This window comes from Bombina bombina, chromosome 6, assembly GCF_027579735.1.
Source record: "Bombina bombina isolate aBomBom1 chromosome 6, aBomBom1.pri, whole genome shotgun sequence".
NCBI classification, from domain to species: domain Eukaryota; kingdom Metazoa; phylum Chordata; class Amphibia; order Anura; family Bombinatoridae; genus Bombina; species Bombina bombina.
Window position 1 is genome coordinate 284,466,271 of NC_069504.1, and position 18,105 is coordinate 284,484,375.

An 18,105-nucleotide genomic window follows, 5' to 3' on the forward strand; every position below is an offset into this window, starting at 1 on the left:
GTCTCAGTTGAGTGTTGGAGATGGAAGCCAGATTGCAGGGGGTCGAGCATTGAGTTGGAGGACAGGAAGTGGGTTAGGCAATCAAAAGCTAGTTTTTCAAGGATTTTTTAAGCTAGTGGGAGCAATGATATGGGGCAGTGGTTTGACAGTTAGGGTCAAGGAAAAGTTTTTTGAGGATGGGGGTGACCTTTGCATGTTTGAAGGAGGAAGGGAATGAGCCAGTAGAAAGGGATAGGTTGAATATATGAGTAAGAGCCAGAGTGAGGTGGGAGGCAGAGAAGGTATTAGATGTGAAGGAATAGGGTCAAGTGGGCAGGTAGTGAGGTGTGAGGAAGACAATAGGGAAGCCACTTCACTCTCAGTGATTGGGAGGAGGGTGCAGAGAGTGGCAGAGGGAGTGACTGAGAGCGAAGTTGGGAGATTGCAGGCTTGTGTTGGGATGTTTTATTGAAAAAGTAATCAACCAGGTCTTGAGCACTGAATGCAGATGAGGGGGGTGGTGCAGGTGGGTAGAGGAGAGATTTGAAAATGGAGAAGAGTCTTTTAGGATTTGAGGAGTGAGTGGATATAAGAGAAGAGAAGTAGGTTTGTTTAGCTAGGTGAAGGGCAGAGGTGTAAGAGTGAAGAATTAACTTATAGTGCATGAAATCAAGTTCAGAGCGTGATTTCCTCCAGGCACGTTCAGCAGTGCGGGAGCATTTTTGCAGGTGGCGTGTTTGCTGGGACTGTCAGGGCTGTAGCTGACAACGTGGGACTTTGCAAAGATGGAGCAGAGCGAGAGTGTCAAGTGCAGAGGAGAGGGTATTGTTATAGTGGGTTATAGCAAGGTCAGGGCAGAATATCGTGGAAGTGTGGGGGAGGCGTATTTGAATAAGGTTGGAGAGTTGGGGAGGGTCTACAGTGTGCAGATTTCTACAGGTGCAAGGGGGAGAAGTAGGTGTAGCCTGTATATTCAACTGTCTTAAAATAAAGGGTGGGGTCGTGGACTCACCATATCCATAAATAAATAAATGGTTATAATAATTTGACTATGTTTAATAACTTTGTCAATGACAGTTTCACAATTATCTTGATCACTCATAATCAGTAGGTCTCAATATAATGGCTACTGAGGTTTATATTAAATAGATTTTAATATAAAAAATCTACAAATATGGCTGCAGTGAATGAACTACAAATCAGGTGACTCCTCATAGAACCAATAACACCACACTTTTGTCATATAATTCATACTGATCAATAATAGAGAACTGGCAGCCATATTGTATTTACTTCAAAGAATGGATAACGTATCAGATGACCATGTGAGAGTCAATATTATTATTGTTTGGTCATATGAATACATTTAACAAGAACTGGCAGCTATATTTTATTTTTAATATTTTTAATGTTTGTTTAATTCTAAAACACCAGGAGTGAGAATTTCTTAACATCACTGATGCACTTTTATCCTTGAAAAAAATCATTATTTATCTGGCAAAACAGATGTTGGATATGGAGTTTTATTGTACACATTAACCCCTTATGCCAATTGAACATAGGTACTACGTTACAACAGTACTATGCCAGTGTACTGTGTTGACATAGTAGCTATATCCAACACTGTGCCAATGCTGTGGTCCCGCTGTCCGCTTTGACAGTGGAGACTATAGCCAGGGACAGAAGGCATCTGCCTTTATATAGTAAGGAAGAAATTATTGTTCGCCCTTCACCATATAAAAGCAGATCACCAATAATAACAGGAAGAAGGCAGGTAGGCGGTACATTGCAATAGGGGGGTTGGAGGGGAGGAAGGGTTCCAATGCTACAGAAAAGGGTTTGTGACAGGGGGAGAGGGGGGTTCATATGAACAATCACTTGGAGGGGGAAAAGGATTCCCTACACTACAGAATATGTTAAAATATGAATAAATAATTTTTAAAAAGTAATACAATTTCTATAAACTGATTACTGGCAGACAGCTTCCAGTACCTAATATGGCTCCAACTAGTGGGAAGGGGAGGGTTAGAGGGCTGTTTGGGAGGGATCAGTGAGGGGGGAGGGTTAAGGAGGGATCCCTACAGTGCAAAAAAATAATAATAATTAAAAAAATAAAATAAAAATGTTCTAAAACTGTATACCCATTACCTAGGATATTGATGACTGGGGAGGCGGGAGGGATAATATAGGGATCAGTTTGGTAGGAGGTGTCAGGTGGGAGGGTAATACCTACACTACAATAAAATTACCCTTGATAGCTCGCTAATTAACCCCTTCACTGCCTGGAATATTAGGTGTGCAACTGCAATTTGCTGGCTTCTAATTACCATAAAAAAGTATGTCTGCTATTTATGAACAAAGTGGATTCCAGAGAAGTGTTTACAATTATTTGTGTCATGAGTGCATTGACATTTAAAATTGGTCATAACAAAAAAACATTTTTACTTTGCAAGTAGACAAAACAACTAGGGGCCCGATCCGATATGCAGTGTCACCCGTAAAAGCCGGCGACGCCAAATTTTGCGCTGGTTTGGTATCCTATATACAGCGTAACATAGAAGTTACGCTCGTATATTTCTGCCTTCGCCCGTAGTTTTTCCCCCCATAGACTGACATACAAAACACGCGCAGTTTGGTATCCAATATACAGCGCAAGGCCTTACGTGGCGAAAAAGGAAAAACCTTACTCCATTTTCACCTCGCCACAAAATGCACCCGTAGTAGGCCTTGTGCTGAGTATTGGAGCACCGTAACTCCCTAAAATGCCTTAAAAAAAAACCTAACACCTAACACATGTGCAATGTCTATCTACCTGTCAACTGCAATCCCCCACCGATATACCTAAAAAAGTGTATTAACCCCTAAACCACCACTCCAGGGCAGCCGCCACTAAATAAAGTGTTTAACCCATAAACCGCCGCTCCCGGACCCCGCCGCAACATACATTAAATGTATTACCCCCTAATCTGACCCCCCTATACCGCCGCCAGCTACATTAAATATATTAACCCCTAATCTGATCCCCCTACACCGCTACCAGCTACATTAAATATATTACCCCCAAACCTAAGTCTAACCCTAACACCCCATAACTTAATTATTATTTAAATAAATCTAAATAATATTAATATTATTAACCAAAGTATTCCTATTTAAAACTAAATACTTACCTATAAAATAAACCCTAAGATAGCTACAATATAATTAATAATTACATTGTAGCTATTTTAGGATTTATATTTATTTTACAGGTATATTTGTATTTATTTTAACTAGGTATAATAGCTATTAAATAGTTGGAAGAAGACATCGCCCGGATGGAAGACCTCTTCTTTGTCGCTTGGATCAAGACTTCTACTGGATGGAGGACCACATCGCCCAGATTGGATGAAGACTTCGGCTCGGCTGAGTGAAGACGACTCAAGGTAGAGAGATCTTCAGGGGGTTAGTGATAGGTTTTTTTAAGGGGGGTTTGGGTGGATTAGAATAGGGGTATGTGGGTGGTGGGTTGTAATGTTGGGGGGGTATTGTATGTTTTTTTTTACAGGTAAAAGCGCTGATTACTTTGGGGCAATGCCCCGCAAAAAGCCCTTTTAAGGGCTGGTAATAGAGCTGATTACTTTTGTAATTTAGAATAGGGTAGGGAATTTTATTATTTTGGGGGGCTTTTTCATTTTATTAGGGGGCTTAGATTAGGTGTAATTAGATTAAAATTATTGTAATTTTTTTTATTTTTTGTAATTTAGTGTTTTGTTTTTTTTTGTAATATAGTTTAGTTTATTTAATTGTATTTTAGTTTAGCTAATTGTAGGTAATTTATTTAATTAATTTATTAATAGTGTGGTGTTAGGTGTATTTGTAACTTAGGTTAGGATTTATTTTACAGGTAATTTTGTAATTATTTTAACTAGGTAGCTATTAAATAGTTATTAACTATTTAATAGCTATTATACCTAGTTAAAATAAATACAAAGTTGCCTGTAAAATAAATATAAATCCTAAAATAGATTCAATGTAATTATTAGTTGTGTTGTAGCTATATTAGGGTTTATTTTCTAGGTAAGTATTTAGTTTTAAATAGGATTAATTTATTTAATAATAGGAATATTATTTCATTTAATTTAAATTATATTTATGTTAGGGGGTGTTAGGGTTAGGGTTAGACTTAGGTTTAGGGGTTAATAACTTTATTATAGTAGCGGCGACGTTGCGGGTGGGAGATTAGGGGTTAATAATTGCAGGTATGTGGCGGCGATGTTAGGGAGGACAGATTAGTGGTTAATAATATTTATTATAGTGTTTGCGAGGCGGGAGTGCGGCAGTTTAGGGGTTAATACATTTATTATAGTGGCGGCGAGGTCCGGTCGGCAGAATAGGGGTTAATACTTGTAGTTAGGTAGCGGCGACGTTGGGGGGGGCAGATTAGGGGTTAATAAATATAATATAGGTGTCGGCGATGTTAGGGGCAGCAGATTAGGGGTTCATAGGTATAATGTAGGTCGCTGCGGTGTCCGGTCGGCATATTAGGGGTTACATTTTTTTATTATAGTGGCGGCGATTTGGGGGGGCCTCGGTTTAGGGGTACATAGGTAGTTTATGGGTGTTAGTGTACTTTATACACAGTAGTTAAGAGATTTATATTCCGGCTCTTAACTACTGACTTTTTTTGTCGGTAGGAGTCTTGTCGGTAGAGGGTCTACTGCTCACTTCTTCCAAGACTCCAAATACCGGCGTTAGGCAGATCCCATAGAAAAGATAGGATACGCAATTTGCGTAAGGGGTTCTGCGGTAGCCTGGAGTTGCGGTAAGGAAGTGAGCATTAGACCCTTTCCTGGCTGACTCTAAATACCAGTGGGCGGTAAAAAGCAGTGTTAGGACCCCTTATAGCTGATTTTGATGGCTAACGCCAAACTCTAAATCTAGCCGTAACTCTTTACTCCCCTTGTCCCCTCAGCAGCTCCATAACCCTTTTTTAATGGCCGTCTAAATTGTTTGTTCTTGCCCCCACTATTACTTCCCATTGTTATGTGGCCAATTGGAGTGCTTCCCCCCCCACGCCTTAAAGCTAGGCAATTATCAAGCCAATATAATTTTCTATCCCATACCTCACCTCGTTATAGGCAAAATATCCTACTTAACTGAACTCTGTTTGAATAAGCCTTGGCACCTGAATTATCTATTTAGCGCCAGGCAGTGACATTCAAATGTCTGGAACCCGTAGCTCCTGAACATTATAATTCTTAGTGGATTCCCTAATCCCTTACATTCCTCCGTACCACCCTCTAGGGGCAAACTGACTCTCCTGGATGTGTGCAATGTGCCCTCTTACAAACCACTTTTGTCTGTTAATATTATTGTTGAGGGCTGTTCTCCCTCTTTGTTAAATAATGTTACTATTTGTTCTATCTCTTTATGAATGTACTGTAATAATTGTATAAGGTGGCATACTCTCACCCAAGGCAGCTTGTAACAATACCTACGTTTATGACACCACACTCAACAAACCTACCTACTAGCCCTAGTCACCCCCACATTCCTGCATACCTTATCCAAATGGGCCTCCCTTTATTCATGACACGCCTTGTCCTTCTTTCTTTTCAAACCTCAAGACACCTCCTACGAGTCCTCTACACAAATACATTAAGACCATAAAGTTACTTACTGCACCCTCCCTAAAATGAACACTGAACAACTTCCCCAACTTGGCCTTTACGAGTGGACTACCCAAGCGGTTTGTCTTGCCAATACCGCAACCTTATTGTTATTATACAATAGTATTAACCCCTAAACCGCCGCTCCCGGACACCGCTGCCACCTACAGTATACCTATTAACCCCTATCCTGCCCCCCTATAACGTCGCCCTCTATAATAAAATTATTAACCCCTATCCTGCTGATCCCGCACATCGCCGCAACTAAATAAATAGTTTAACCCCTAAAACGCCGCTCCCTGAACCCGCCGCAACCTATATTAAATTTATTAACCCCTATCCTGCCCCCCCTACACCGTCGCCACCTATAATAAATTTATTAACCCCTATCCTGCCCCCACTACACCGCCGCCACTGTAATAAAATTATTAACCCCTAAACCTAATTCTAACCCTAACCCTAACGCCCCCCTAACTTAAATATTAATTAAATAAATCTAAATAATATTTCTATTATTAACTAAGTTAATCCTATTTAAAACTAAATACTTACCTTTAAAATAAACCCTAATATAGCTACAATATAAATAATAATTATATTGTAGCTATCTTAGAATTTATTTTTATTTTACAGGCATCTTTCAATTTATTTCAACTAGGTACAATAGCTATTAAATAGTTATTAACTATTTAATAGCTACCTAGCTAAAATAAACTGAAATTTACCTGTAAAATAAATCCTAACCTAAGTTATAATTACACCTAACACTACAATATTACCTGTAAAATAAATCCTAACCTAAGTTACAATTAAACCTAATACTACACTATCATTAAATTGATTAAATAAACTACCTACAAATAACTACAATTAAATACAATTACATAAACTAACTAAAGTACAAAAAATAAAAAAAGCTAAGTTACAAAAAATAAAAAAATAAGTTACAAACATTTTAAAAATATTACAACAATTTTAAGCTACTTACACCTAATCTAAGCCCCCTAATAAAATAACAAACCCCCCAAAATAAAAAAATGCCCTACCCTATTCTAAATTAAATAAAGTTCAAAGCTCTTTTACCTTACCAGCCCTTAAAAGGGCCATTTGTGGGGGCATGCCCCAAAAAGTTCAGCTCTTTTGCCTGTAAAAGAAAAATACAACCCCCCCCAACATTAAAACCCACCACCCACATACCCCTAATCTAACCCAAACCCCCCTTACAAAAACCTAACACTAATCCCCTGAAGATCATCCTACCTTGAGTCGTCTTCACTCAGCTGAGCAGCGATGGAACCGAAGTGGACATCCGGAGCGGAAGAAGTTAATCCTCCAAGCGGTGCTGAAGAAATCTTCCATCCGATGAAGTCATCATCCAGGCGGTGCTGAAGAAGTCTTCGATCCGGGCGATGTCATCTTCCAAGAGGCGCTGAAGAGGTCTTCTATCCGGGCGATGTCATCTTCCAAGCCGGGTCTTGAATATTCCTCCCACCGACGCGGAACATCCTTCTTCACCGACGGACTACGACGAATGAAGGCTCCTTTAAGGGACATCATCCAAGATGGCGTCCCCTCAATTCCGATTGGCTGATAGGATTCTATCAGCCAATCGGAATTAAGGTAGGAAAAATCTGATTGGCTGATGGAATCAGCCAATCAGATTGAGCTCGCATTCTATTGGCTGTTCCGATCAGCCAATAGAATGCGAGCTCAATCTGATTGGCTGATTGGATCAGCCAATCGGATTGAACTTGAATCTGATTGGCTGATTCCATCAGCCAATCAGATTTTTCCTACCTTAATTCCGATTGGCTGATAGAATCCTATCAGCCAATCGGAATTGAGGGGACACCATCTTGGATGACGTCCCTTAAAGGACCCTTCATTCGTCGTAGTCCGTCGGTGAAGAAGGATGTTCCGCTTCGGCGGGAGGAAGATTCAAGACCCGGCTTGGAAGATGACATCGCCCGGATAGAAGACCTCTTCAGCACCTCTTGGAAGATGACATCGCCCAGATCGAAGACTTCTTCAGCGCCGCCTGGATGATGACTTCATCAGATGGAAGATTTCTTCAGCGCCGCTTGGAGGATTAACTTCTTCCGCTCCGGATGTCCACTTCGGTTCCATCGCTGCTCGGCTGAGTGAAGACGACTCAAGGTAGGATGATCTTCAGGGGATTAGTGTTAGGTTTTTGTAAGGGGGGTTTGGGTTAGATTAGGGTTATGTGGGTGGTGGGTTTTAATGTTGGGGGGGGTTGTATTTTTCTTTTACAGGCAAAAGAGCTGAACTTTTTGGGGCATGCCCCCACAAATGGCCCTTTTAAGGGCTGGTAAGGTAAAAGAGCGTTGAACTTTATTTAATTTAGAATAGGGTAGGGCATTTTTTTATTTTGGGGGGGTTTGTTATTTTATTAGGGGGCTTAGATTAGGTGTAAGTAGCTTAAAATTGTTGTAATATTTTTAAAATGTTTGTAACTTATTTTTTTATTTTTTGTAACTTAGCTTTTTTTATTTTTTGTACTTTAGTTAGTTTATGTAATTGTATTTAATTGTAGTTATTTGTAGGTAGTTTATTTAATTAATTTAATGATAGTGTAGTATTAGGTTTAATTGTAACTTAGGTTAGGATTTATTTTACAGGTAATTTTGTATTTCTTTTAGCTAGGTAGTTATTAAATAGTTAATAACTATTTAATAACTATTCTAACTAGCTAAAATAAATACAAAGTTACCTGTAAAATAAATATAAATCCTAAGATATCTACAATATAATTATTATTTATATTGTAGCTATCTTAGGGTTTATTTTACAGGTAAGTATTTAGTTTTAAATAGGAATAATTTATTAAAGTATAGTGTAGTGTTAGGTGTAATTGTATCTTAGGTTAGGATTTATTTTACAGGTAAATTTCAGTTTATTTTAGCTAGGTAAGCTATTAAATAGTTAATAACTATTTAATAGCTATTGTACCTAGTTAAAATAAATTGAAAGTTACCTGTAAAATAAAAATAAATCCTAAGATAGCTACAATATAATTATTATTTATATTGTAGCTATATTAGGGTTTATTTTAAAGGTAAGTATTTAGTTTTAAATAGGATTAATTTAGTTAATAATAGAAATATTATTTAGATTTATTTAATTAATATTTAAGTTAGGGGGCGTTAGGGTTAGGGTTAGACTTAGGTTTAGGGGTTAATAATTTTATTACAGTGGCGGCGGTGTAGTGGGGGGCAGGATAGGGGTTTATAAATTTATTATAGGTGGCGACGGTGTAGGGGGGGCAGGATAGGGGTTAATAAATTTAATATAGGTTGTGGCGGGTTCAGGGAGCGGCGGTTTAGGGGTTAATAAATTTATTATAGTTGCGGTGGGCTCCGGGAGCGGCGGTTTAGGGGTTAATACATATATTATAGTTGAGGTGGGCTCCGGGAGCGGCGGTTTAGGGGGTAATAACTTTATTTAGATGCGGCGGTGTATGGGGGACAGATTAGGGGTGTTTAGACTCGGGGTACATGTTAGGGTGTTAGGTGTAGACAGCTCCCATAGGAATCAATGGGATGTCTGTCAGCAGCGAACTTGTACTTTCGCTATGGTCAGACTCCCATTGATTCCTATGGGATTCGCCGCCCCCAGGGGTGGCAGTTTTAAAACCAGGTACGCTGGGCCATAAAAGTGCCGAGCGTACCTGCTAGTCATTTGATAACTAGCAAAAGTAGTGAGATTGTGCCGCACTTGTGTGCGGAACATCTGGAGTGACGTAAGAATCGATCTGTGTCGGACTGAGTCCGGCGGATCGAAGCTTACGTCACAAAATTCTACTTTTGCCGGTCTCGAGCCTTTGATAACTAATGTGAATCAGCCTCGCCACAAATACGCTGCGGAATTCCAGCGTATTTGAGGTTGACGGCTTGATAACTACCCCCCAAAGCGTGAAGCTATCCCATGCACTACCTTGGCCATTGATGCTGAAAAAGCCTTTGACCATGTGAACTGGTTGTATCTTTTCGAAGTTTTAAACAAATTTGGCTTCCCACCTCACTTTTTCACATGTGTCAAAGTGCTATACACATCTCCCTCAGCATCGGTTAGAGATCTGGGCTTTTCGTCCCCTTCTTTCCCAATCACCAATGGAACTCGGCATGGATGTCCCATGTCCCCCTTGATTTTTGCACTAATAATGGAACCCCTGGCCACAGCAATTCAAACCAATAACGATATCAAAGGAGTGGTAATAGCTGGTGTGCCTCAAAAAAATGCTCTGTTTGATGATGACCTCACAGCACTTTTGAGCAATTCTATCCATTCCCTCCCGGCCCTCTTTGACCTCTTGCACACGTTTGGGAGAGTTAGCTATTATAAACTTTATATGAATAAGACAGATGCCTATGTAATTAATTTACCTGACATAGAATACGCTGAACTCAAAAGGTGATACACTTTCAATTGGTCCCGACAAAGACTTAAACATTTAGGAGTTTCTCTCTCCTGCAACATCTCGACTGTTGTCGAATCTAATTTTTACCCACTCCTTCACTCCTTTCAGAAATCCGTTGAGCACTGGAATGTTCCAAGCATTTCATGGCTAGGTAGAGTAGCAGCCTTTAAAATGACCCTCCTTCCCAAGCTCACCTACCTTTTCCGAACTTTACTGATTCCCATCCCCAAATCCCTCATTGGGAAATTTCAACTCCTATGTAATAAGTTCATCTGGAAGTACAAATATCCAAGAGTGGCCACTAGAATCCTACAGCAACCACTGCTAAGTGGGGGCACTAGCGCTCCAAACCTGGCATGTTACCATGAAGCCTCTAGACTGGCCCATATTCTCCCATGGAATTCCGAAATCTCAGATTGCAAATGGTGGATACTGGAGAAAGCTACTCTGCCGGACTCGCTTGCACTCTCGGACTTATTGTGGATTCTTAAGCATGCAAGAGCCTCTTTTAACATCCATAATTATATAGTCCTTTCAGCTTTAAAATTCTAGGATTAAATCCCCTCTTTGCCTCAAATTGCCCCCACCATCCTTCCCCAGTTCACTTCGCTGCCTGGATGTCCGGACTTTAAAAACTGTAAGTGGATTGTCAGGGGTTAGTATTAGGTTTTTTTTAAACTTTTTTGGGTGTTTTTTTTTTTAAGATTAGCGCTTGGGCATTCTTAAAAGAGCTAAATGCCCTTTTCAGGGCAATATAAAGAGCTTAATGCCCTTTTAAGGGCAATGCCCATACAAATGCCCTTTTCAGAGCAATGGGTAGCTTATGTTTTTGTTTGAGTTAGGTTTATTATTTTGGGGGGTTGGTTGGGTGGTGGGTTTTACTGTTGGGGGTCTTTGTATTGTTTTTCAGGTAAAAGAGCTGATTTCTTTAGGGCAATGCCATACAAAAGGCTCTTTTAAGGGCTATTGGTAGTTTATTGTAGGCTAGGGTTTGTTTTTATTTTGGATAATTTCGTTTGTTAATTTTTGTGATTTAGTGTTTGTTATTTTTTGTAATTCAGTATTTTTTATTTTTCGTAATTTAGTATTTTTTTATTTTTTGTAATTGTAGATTTTTTTTTTATTAGTGTTAGGTTTTTCAAATGTGTAATTTAATTTATTTAATTGATAGTTATTTTAATTTTAGTATAATAGTAATGTTAGTTTAATTTATAGTTTAAACTTATTTTTTTTTTTTTAATTTCCCAGGTAATGTTTTTTTTATTTTAAGATAGGGATTTTGTAATTTTAATTTAAAGTTAGGAGGTTTAGGGGTTAATAGTTTAATTTAGTTTTTTGCGATGTGGGGGCTGTCGGTTTAGGGGTTAATAGGTAGTTTATGGGTGTTAGTGTACTTTGTAACACTTTAGTTATGAGTTTTGTGTAATAGTTTTGTTGCATAAAGCTCATAACTACTGGTCTCAGATTGCGGAACGGTTCGTGTTGGTATAGGCTGGAACGCAAGCTTTTTAGCCTCACTGCAAAACTTGTAATGGCAGTGCTACGGAAATCCCACGCAAAAGCATAATTTTTTTGAGTGCGGGACTGACGTTGCGTTACAGGCTAAAATGCTTGTGGTATAGCTATACCGACAAGACTCATAATGGCTGTGTTCCAATTTTTGCGCTGAAATGGCCATTTTTTTCAGCGTTAAAACCCGAACCCAAAACTTGTAATCTAGGTGAGAGTAAATAAATAGCAATAACTATGGAAAAAATGGTCTGTCCCTAGCGTGTACAGTATATATATATTTGTGTGTGTGTGTGTGTGTGTGTGTGTGGGTGTGTATTAGACGTGCACTTTGTCCTTGGATGAATTTGTAGATTCAGGTATTTATCAGAATCCTAAAAATACTAAATGGGACAGAAATGCACTAATGCATGAAGTAATAGTTTTGTTTGTTTTTTTGTTCAGCACGCCAAAACAAAGGGCAGCAAAATAAGGCAAGGGGAAAGGAGTTTATTTCATATATCTAATTACATCATTCGTATGCAGTGATGTACAGGGGATGTGAACATTTATGTGTCCAATATCCCCTGTCCAATCTTGACAAAGTAGTACTAATGATTGACATTTAATTTATTATTTTTCTTGCAGTGGGGACAATACTGCTTAAAATATATAATAATTTTTCCCATCTATCCATTTTCAGATTGGATTACTTATGTACGGATATAAAGGGATTAGCACTAGTCCAGGAAGCTCAGATCCACCATATCACATGGTCAGACCATGCCCCGGTAAGATTACAACTAAAATGGGGCAAATTAATTAGAGATTAGATGAGAGTATGTTGAAAAATCAGGTACAGATTGATAAAATAGCGGATACAATCATTGAGTTTTTTCTCCTAAATAATATAGATGATATTTCGCCAGCATTACTTTGGGATACACATAAGTGCGTATTGAGGGGTGAGTTAATACAATTAAAGATTATTCAGAATAGTGCAAACAAGAAGGTATTGGAGGAGATTATTAACAAAATTCAAAAGTTAGAATCAGCACATAAACAATCCCGGACAACAACGAGATCCTAGAAGATTTATCTAGAGAATGGAAAAAATGACAAGAATACTGGTCTAATGTTAATTAAAGGACCAATCAACACAGTAGATTTGCATAATCAACAAATGCAAGATAACAAGACAATGCAATATCACATAGTCTGAACTTCAAATGAGCAGTAGATTTTTTTCTGACAATTTTAAAAGTTATGTCTATTTCCACTCCTCCTGTACCATGTGACTTTCATCAGCGAATCATAATGCATGCTCATACCATGTGTCAGCCAATCACAAATGCATACACGTTTATTCCATAAATTCTTGCACATGCTCAGTAGGAGCTGGTGACTCAAAAAGTTTAAATATAAAAAGACTGAACATTTTGTTAATGAAAGTAAATTTGAAAGTTTTTTAAAATAGCATGCTCTATCTGAATAATGAAAATTTATTTTGACTTTAAATATTATACAGAAGGTGATAAAAATGGAAGACTTCTAGCAAGGGCGATTAAGAAAAAGAAATAAGCAATAACATCTACAAACATAAAAAAAGATAATAATAGATAGTGTAAGAGCAATCAAGAAATACAAAATTAATTCAATTTTTTTTTTATAACTGTTTATACAATTTAGAAACTCAAAACATAGAAGACGCCGTTCTAGAAAACTATCTAAATGAGCTAAAAATAAAGTTTCACATCAGGAAAAAGTAAAACTAGAAGAACCAATTCAACTACAGGAAATTCATCTAGCCATTGATTAACTAGCAGTAGGGAAATCCCCAGGACCAGATGGCTTTACCGCAAAATACTATTTAGTCTTCAAGGAGAAACTGTCCCTTTACCCATTACATTTTTTTATTTTATTGATAATGGGGGAAAATTATCCAAAGAGATGCAAGAAGCTAGAAATATACGGCTAAATTTAGAGTTTTGTCGGTAACGACCCACGTAGCTAACGCTGGCTTTTTTCTGGCTGCACCTTTTAAATAACTCTGGTATTGAGAGTTCACAGAATGGCTGCGTTAGGCTCCAAAAAAGGAGTGTAGAGCATATTTAACGCAACTTCAACTCTCGATACCAGAGTTGCTTACGGACGCGGCCAGCTTCAAAAACGTGCTCATGCACGATTCCCCCATAGAAAACAATGGGGCTGTTTGAGCTGAAAAAAAACCTAACACCTGCAAAAAAGCTGCGTTCAGCTCCTAACGCAGCCCCATTGTTTGCTATGGGGAAACACTTCCTACGTCTGCACCTAACACTCTAACATGTACCCCGAGTCTAAACACCCCTAACCTTACACTTATTAACCCCTAATCTGCCACCCCCGCTATCGCTGACCCCTGCATATTATTATTAACCCTTAATCTGCCGCTCCGTAAACCGCCACTACTTACATTATCCCTATGTACCCCTAATCTGCTGCCCCTAACACCGCCGACCCCTATATTATATTTATTAACCCCTAATCTGCCCCCCACAATGTCGCCTCCACCTGCCTACACTTATTAACTCCTAATCTGCCGAGCGGACCGCACCGCTATTATAATAAAGTTATTAACCCCTAATCCGCCTCACTAACCCTATAATAAATAGTATTAACCCCTAATCTGCCCTCCCTAACATCGCCGACACCTAACTTCAAACATTAACCCCTAATCTGCCGACTGGAGCTCACCGCTATTCTAATAAATGTATTAACCCCTAAAGCTAAGTCTAACCCTAAAACTAACACCCCCCTAAGTTAAATATAATTTAAATCTAACGAAATTAATTAACTCTTATTAAATAAATTATTCCTATTTAAAGCTAAATACTTACCTGTAAAATAAATCCTAATATAGCTACAATATAAATTATAATTATATTATAGCTATTTTAGGATTTATATTTATTTTACAGGTAACTTTGTATTTATTTTAACCAGGTACAATAGCTATTAAATAGTTAAGAACTATTTAATAGCTAAAATAGTTAAAATAATTACAAATTTACCTGTAAAATAAATCCTAACCTAAGTTACAATTAAACCTAACACTATACTATCAATAAATAAATTAAATAAAATACCTACAATTACTTACAATTAAACCTAACACTACACTATCAATAAATTAATTAAATACAATATCTACAAATAAATACAATTAAATAAACTAACTAAAGTACAAAAAATAAAAAAGAACTAAGTTACAAAAAATAAAAAAATATTTACAAACATTAAAAAAATATTACAACAATTTTAAACTAATTACACCTACTCTAAGCCCCAAATAAAATAACAAAGCCCCCCAAAATAAAAAAATGCCCTACCCTATTCTAAATTACAAAAGTTCAAAGCTCTTTTACCTTACCAGCCCTGAACAGGGCCCTTTGCGGGGCATGCCCCAAGAAATTCAGCTCTTTTGCCTGTAAAAAAACACATACAATACCCCCCCAACATTACAACCCACCACCCACATACCCCTAATCTAACCCAACCCCCCCTTAAATAAACCTAACACTAAGCCCCTGAAGATCTTCCTACCTTGTTTTCACCTCACCGGGTATAACACCGATCCGTCCTGGCTCCGATATCTTCATCCAACGCAAGCGGGGGCTAGACATCCATCATCCGACGGCTGAAGGAGTCCAGAAGAGGGTCCAAAGTCTTCATCCTATCCGGGAAGAAGAGTAGATCCGGACCGGCAACCATCTTCTTCCAAGCGGCATCTTCTATCTTCATCCGATGAGGACCGGCTCCATCGTGAAGACCTCCAGCGCGGACCCATCTTCTTCCGACGACGTCCAACTGAAGAATGACGGTTCCTTTAAGGGACGTCATCCAAGATGGCGTCCCTCGAATTCCGATTGGCTGATAGGATTCTATCAGCCAATTGGAATTAAGGTAGGAAAATTCTGATTGGCTGATGGAATCAGCCAATCAGAATCAAGTTCAATCCGATTGGCTGATCCGATCAGCCAATCAGATTGAGCTCGCATTCTATTGGCTGATCGGAACAACCAATAGAATGCGAGCTCAATCTGATTGGCTGATCGGATCAGCCAATCGGATTGAACTTGATTCTGATTGGCTGATTCCATCAGCCAATCAGAATTTTCCTACCTTAATTCCGATTGGCTGATAGAATCCTATCAGCCAATCGGAATTCGAGGGACTCCATCTTGGATGACGTCCCTTAAAGGAACCGTCATTCTTCAGTTGGACGTCGTCGGAAGAAGATGGGTCCGCGCTGGAGGTCTTCACGATGGAGCCGGTCCTCATCGGATGAAGATAGAAGATGCCGCTTGGAAGAAGATGGTTGCTGGTCCGGATCTAATCTTCTTCCCGGATAGGATGAAGACTTTGGACCCTCTTCTGGACTTCTTCAGCCATCGGATGATGGATGTCTAGCCCCCGCTTGGGTTGGATGAAGATATCGGAGCCAGGACGGATCGGTGTGATACCCGGTGAGGTGAAGAAAAGGTAGGAAGATCTTCAGGGGCTTAGTGTTAGGTTTATTTAAGTGGGGTTTGGGTTAGATTAGGGGTATGTGGGTGGTGGGTTGTAATGTTGGGGGGGTATTGTATGTGTTTTTATACAGGCAAAAGATCTGAATTTATTGGGGCATGCCCTGCAAAGGGCCCTGTTCAGGGCTGGTATGGTAAAAGAGCTTTGAACTTTTGTAATTTAGAATAGGGTAGGGCATTTTTTTATTTTGGGGGGCTTTGTTATTTTATTAGGGGGCTTAGAGTAGGTGTAATTAGTTTAAAATTGTTGTAATATTTTTCTAATGTTTGTAAATATTTTTTTATTTTTTGTAACAGTTCTTTTTTATTTGTTGTACTTTAGTTAGTTTATTTAATTGTATTTATTTGTAGATATTGTATTTAATTAATTTATTGATAGTGTAGTGTTAGGTTTAATTGTAGGTAATTGTAGGTATTTTATTTAATTTATTTATTGATAGTGTAGTGTTAGGTTTAATTGTAACTTAGGTTAGGATTTATTTTACAGGTAAATTTGTAATTATTTTAACTATTTTAGCTATTAAATAGTTCTTAACTATTTAATAGCTATTGTACCTGGTTAAAATAAATACAGTTACCTGTAAAATAAATATAAATCCTAAAATAGCTATAATATAATTATAATTTATATTGTAACTATATTAGGGTTTATTTTACAGGTAAGTATTTAGATTTAAATAGGAATAATTTATTTAATAAGAGTTAATTTATTTCGTTAGATTTAAATTATATTTAACTTAGGGGGGTGTTAGGGTTAGACTTAGCTATAGGGGTTAATCCATTTATTACAGTAGCGGCGAGATTCGGTCAGCAGATTAGGGGTTAATAATTGAAGTTAGGTGTCGGCGATGTTAGGGAGGGCAGATTAGGGGTTAATACTATTTATTATAGGGTTATTGAGGCGGGAGTGAGGCGGATTAGGGGTTAATAACTTTATTATAGTAGCGGTGCGGTCCGCTCGGCAGATTAGGGGTTAATAAGTGTAGGCAGGTGGAGGCGACGTTGAGGGGGGCAGATTAGGGGTTAATAAATATAATATAGGGGTCGGCGGTGTTTGGGGCAGCAGATTAGGGGTACATAAGTATAACGTAGGTGGCGGTCGGCAGATTAAGGGTTAATTATTGTAGGTAGCTGGTGGCGACGTTGTGGGGGGCAGGTTAGGGGTTAATAAATATAATATAGGGGTCGGCGGTGTTAGGGGCAGCAGATTAGGTGTACATAAGTATAACGTAGGTGGCGGTCGGCAGATTAGGGGTTAAAATTTTTTAATCAAGTGGCGGTGATGGGGGGACCTCGGTTTAGGGGTACATAGGTAGTTTATGGGTGTTAGTGTACTTTAGAGCACAGTAGTTAAGAGCTTTATAAACCGGCGTTAGCCCAGAAAGCTCTTAACTACTGACTTTTTTCTGCGGCTGGAGTTTTGTCGTTAGATTTCTAACGCTCACTTCAGACACGACTCTAAATACCGGAGTTAGAAAGATCCCATTGAAAAGATAGGATACGCAATTGACGTAAGGGGATCTGCGGTATGGAAAAGTCGCGGCTGAAAAGTGAGCGTTAGACCTTTCCTGACTAACTCCAAATACCGGCGGTAGCCTAAAACCAGCGTTAGGAGCCTCTAACGCTGTTTTTCATGGCTACCGCCAAACTCTAAATCTAGGCCATAGTGATTCTGAAAGCGGGCAAATGCAATGAAGAGGTAAAAAATTATAGACCTATATCCCTTCTAAATATAGATTTAAAGATCTATGCAAAAATTATCGCCAACCGTCTTGGGGGAATCTTGGAGAAAATTATCCACCTAGACCATGTAGGCTTCGTTCAAAATAGAGACGTAAGGGATAATATAGTCAAAAACACATCAATTTATTAGAATATGCACAGAGAACATCCCCTTCTCCTTTATCTCGGTAGATGTGGAAAAAGCTTTTGACCGAGTTAATTGGTCTTTCATGGAAAGAATCGTCAATATATACAATTTCGG